Below are 4992 nucleotides of genomic sequence, written 5' to 3'. Positions count from 1 at the left end.
TGTTTAAAGACTCTATTTGTCCATTATTTATATCTGAAGATACACGACAATGTATAAAATGCTCCGTTACCTCATACCTCACGTTATGGCTCCGTAGTAGATGTTTTTGTAAAAATAGGCTAACAATTGTTTCATAACCAAGCGACTTGCTGTCGCATCGTTGACAAATCACCGTATTATGAGAAGCTTTGACTTACATTCGCTGTTTAGGTTTAATTACTAATGTTAGCTAGCACTTTAGTTAGCAATAATTAGCCTGTGTTTGTTATCTAATTTTACATATTTTATATTTTTTAACATTTTACATATGCTCTCCGTCTCTGCAAGATTGGGAATGATTGAGATTTCTCTTGGCACAGCTACCAGAAGACTTTCAGCTTTCAGACAGGTTGCCCACGTCACATCTACGTCGTCGAGCTCAGTTGGAGGCTGCGCACTAACGCTCAGCCATCAGCGGGAAAGTAATTCTAATTTCCTTCACTGGTCTCGGTCTTGAACAACAGGATCTGTCGGTCCATTTCTTTAACTGTCTATGCATTCACCGCCCGTACTCATTAGATTAGATTAGATTAGATTAGATTCAACTTTATTGTCATTACACCGGTACAGGTACAAGGCAATGAAATGCAGCTTAGGTCTAACCAGAATTGCAAAAGCAGTAAGTGCAGGATATACAATGGTCTCATAAGTGCAGGACATGGATATGTACTGAATAAATATAGAAATGAATACTATTATAAACAGAATTTCACAGATAGATTAGGCCTATGAATATAATATATAGATAACAAGTATTGCGAGCAAGATTTACAGCTGGATATGTACTGAATATAATATACTGGTGGATATTACTATAGATAGAATATAAATAGAATTTTTAGAGATATGTACAATGAACTGAATATACTGATGGTTTACAGAGTTTACAGAGTTTACAGGTGAATATGTACTATGAATATATGTACAGACGGCTATCACTATAGGCAGAATTTTTACAGATAGCTATATATAATAAGGTAGGCTAAAATGAGCAGTATAACAATGGATTTAAAGGTAGTACAAATAAAGATTATGAACTCATCCCGACTAGACAACTGTTTCCATGGTCTATTGTCCAATTAAAATTGGAGGTAATTTCAGCACGGTTATTGATTTGTCTCTTGACAGATACTTAATACTGAAAGCACATGTATTGTAACTGGCGAGCCACAGTTCATCAGTGATTTTGGTTTTGATGATGGTTAAAGAAAATACTACTGGACTGCTAGAAAAACAGATTATTTACCTTTAGTAGACCAAACATGCTCCCACAAAAACCTTTTAACCTTTAAACACTAGGGTTCCATTTTAGGTTTCAGATTTTCAGGTAGAACTTCGTCCACTAGTATACAAACTGATCAATAACATCAGCAATTAAAACATTTTTGTCTAAATTATACAGACTAGTATGTTAATGGGACAAATCAGTTTCTGTGAACAGGACCTGTCTGTCTCTTCCTATACTGACTTCTGTACCCAGACCTGTAAGAATACTGTCTCTACAACTCTTAGCATCATCCTAAAAATTATACAGTAAATGGCAATTCTACTCAGGTGGTTGACTGGCTATATTATGTTCAGAATGAGATTAACAGTTTGTGAAATAAACACACCTGCAACTACGTCAGTGCCACCCGGCACCCAACGCAAGCGAAACACTTTTGGCAAGAAACCACAGATTATTTCTTCTTTCTCATTATATCCCTGTCACATAGAGACACATTCACAATCGGCCGGAATAAGACCTCTTAGCATTTACGTTGTGGCTCCAACAGCTGCCAAGAAAACAATCCTTACTGTCTGCAAATTTTCCTGCAAGCCTGATATTGACTGCTGCGCCCGAATCATTATTTGCAGGATAACAATCGCAGTCATTCATCAACAAACTCATGCTCAATTTTTTAATAATAAGGACAAATATTTAACAGGTAGCTTCCTTGGCCATCTCACTTTCCCAATCCTTTGCAACTCCACAATTGGCCCTCATTTCAAGTGCAAAGTAATTAGGGCCACATCGATTATTTTAGTAATCGAGTATTCTACCGATTATTCCATCAATTTAATCAAGTAATTAGATAAGAAATACTTTTGTTTTATTGAAGAGCAATACTATGCAAAATAATTACTGTATTACAATATAGTTTGGTTTAATTTTCAGAAAAAGCAACAATTTTATAGCCTACTTTGCTTACAATGTCGTCTCTCAAAAAACTAAACATTAGGTCATGTAAGTGCCGTATTACATTGTTTTTAAAGAAAACATTTGTTGAAATGCAATCAAAATCTCAAACTAGGGCATGTAAACATACAGTACATAAACATATTACCTTCCAGAACTACAAGTTTCAACCTGAGACTGGTCTGTATAAAGGCCTATTTGTAGGTAAAGTAATAGGTATATTGGGTACACTACACCTATTTTCAATCTACTAGCTCTTTTACACATGCTAGTAGATTGTTGATCAGCTGTTTTATCTGTGAAAAGGGAGAGTGAGAGAAAGTGGTGCGCAACAGTCAGCTGGTTTTCCTGAAGGGATAGTCAACAAGTCGGTTCTTCAGATCAGACCGCTACGTATTTTCTTGTCTTTGTTTTTAGTAGCTGTTGTGTTTCATCGTCCATACAACTCTGGGCTTTACTTTTGTCCGGTCCGCTTCGTGGAATGGATGATTAAGTTAGACTTGATGTTTTCTGTCGAGAAGTTGCTAACTCAATTTTGCAGGAGACACACTATGCAGAGTTTTTGTTTTTTAAATACTTTTGAATTGATTCTAAACTTTGGACACTTTGTGTAATTTTCTCCAGCCTGCCTCTTCCCTTAGCCCCTCACTATTTACACTCTTTCTTCATTTTGTATTCTGCGCTGTCAGTCTTCATGGCATGTGTCACCAGCGGTGTCAGCCCAGTGTGCGACAACAACAATTTTTGTTTGAGCAATACAGCGTTGGTAACATTGATTAAACGAAGCTTTGAGGCAAATAATTTTGCATTGAGTTATAGTTATCGAATTATTTGAGTTACCCAAGGAATCGTTTCCGGCCCAGTAAGTAGGAGGTGGGCTTATGAATGGGACACAGGCGTGGGACGCATCCACTAATTGGTTAGGACAAAACAAAAAATCTCCTCCCAGTAAGAAATCATCTAACATGAAGACAATGTTTGCCTAAATAAATGAAATGGCAATTCTGATGATCATAACAAGGACAAATTCACCAATATAAGAATAAATTAGGTCAAAGCTTCCTTTAAATGTTCCTCTAATATCTTATTTTGTAGCTAATGTTTCTACTCTTTAACCACCCCTGTTATTCTCATACTTTCTTTTGTCCACTTTTTAGTTCCCTTCCCCCGTCTGCTATATGTTGCAATATGTGTTGGGTGTAATTCTTTTGGCTCCCTTTTTTATTGTTTTGTTGTTTTGTAGTCATTAAAGAAAAAAAAACAATCCACACCAGTGCATTCATCAGTTGAAAATGAGCTTTTTATTCTCTTAAACAAAATGACAAATGGGTGTGCAATATGAGGGATGATAGCAACATAATTACAGGGAAATAATGCAATTAACATTTCATTTTCGTTTCAAAGTATTAATGTGTGTGTGTGTGTGTGTGTGTCCCCTCTGGTAGTCTTAACCTGCGTGTGTTGCTCTCCTTCTTTGCTTCTCTCTCAGCTTACAGTACTGTATGTACATATTGATTTTCCTGTGCTCCCTCTCAGGAATTTCCCTCTATTAAAACTATCACATAACCTGCAGTTTACAGTCCTTTCCATTGACCTGGTTTAAAAAGCTTGCCATCCAAATGGCCTTCATGTAAACAGTGTGTTTGTGCCCTGAATGAATAGCAGGTCCTCATTACTGGACGTGATAAATGCTTAAGATGCTGGCTCTGCTCTCTTGCTGTCTTTCTACAAGGTCACCAGTGAAGGATTTTTCTCCTCATGAACTAAATGAGAGTGGCATTTCACCATCCTCTCACTTCACCTTTGCTATATTTCCACTGTATGACCCCGCTCTCATATGCCTATTTTTATGGCATTTTAGGCAACTAAGCAGAAATCCCAACAGCAATACAAATACCGTAAAAATACTGTAGTTTTTAGTTGGGCAATAATAATATATAATCTGCCTTACCATTAGACAATTCTTGATGATAAACTGACAGTTTTAAAGCATTCAAAATTATTGTTTCACAAATTATTTTAGTTATGTTATCAATCAACAGTCAATCATTGACAAATACTTTGCTATATTATGTGTTGGTCTAGGTAAAAACACTACTGCTGAAATATAAAATAACATGGCATGCAAAAATTGTAGTAGTAATTGTGTTGTCTGCTTTGTCTAAATGATGCACATCTGTACATATTCTGATTCAACTCTGTGTCAATGCTGTGAAACAAAGCAGAGGATATTTTTCACTCAAAATAAACGGTGACAATGGAGTCATGGCATACGCTGGTCTGTTTATAATGTGAAATGAAAACTTTAAATAGAAAAAGTGAAAAGATTCAATAAAACAACTTGATAACAAGCTCTTCTTTGTGCTGTGTTCTATAGGCTAATGCTTTAACTGACACAAGTTATCAAATGATCTGCTTTCAGACCCTAATTTTCCTTGCCCTAGAAGTACATTACATAAAAAACAATGGAATTTTTGTTGTTGTTGTGGCACTTAACCCCTAAATCGGGTGACTCAGCCTAGCTGCTGTCACTGTTGTGATGTTTTTGCAATGCACCCCCCGAAAATAGTCATCCCTATTGATAATGTTAAGAGTTCATGTGGACGTTGCTTCTTCTTTGTCGGATTAACCATGGTGGCTATCGCAGTTTTTTTTGTAATTCTTTGCGGAACATAAACATAAAACACATCACATGTTAAAGTTCCCATTACATGGTGCTCTTTGGATGCTTTCAGATAGACCTTAGTGGTCCCCTAATACCATATCTGAAGTCT

The 4992-nt window shown here is 36.3% G+C and overlaps 1 protein-coding gene and 1 long non-coding RNA gene across 3 annotated transcripts in view; one reads left to right on the top strand and one right to left on the bottom strand.

Moving 5' to 3' along the window:
* asic2 (acid-sensing (proton-gated) ion channel 2) overlaps nucleotides 1–4992 on the top strand; it is a 402742-nt gene that overhangs the window by 20650 nt on the left and 377100 nt on the right. The gene's annotated exons all lie outside the window — the stretch shown is intronic.
* The window catches only part of LOC116702305 (uncharacterized), a 12322-nt gene continuing 9939 nt past the window's right edge, over nucleotides 2610–4992 (bottom strand). Inside the window, exon 3 of the long non-coding RNA XR_004335120.1 lies at nucleotides 2610–2717. This is a non-coding gene — a long non-coding RNA (uncharacterized LOC116702305). The remainder of the gene's footprint in view (nucleotides 2718–4992) is intronic.

This window comes from Etheostoma spectabile, chromosome 15, assembly GCF_008692095.1.
Source record: "Etheostoma spectabile isolate EspeVRDwgs_2016 chromosome 15, UIUC_Espe_1.0, whole genome shotgun sequence".
Lineage (NCBI taxonomy): Eukaryota > Metazoa > Chordata > Actinopteri > Perciformes > Percidae > Etheostoma > Etheostoma spectabile.
Note: the sequence above shows the minus strand (reverse complement) of the source record. Positions and strands in the feature narration are given on the sequence as shown.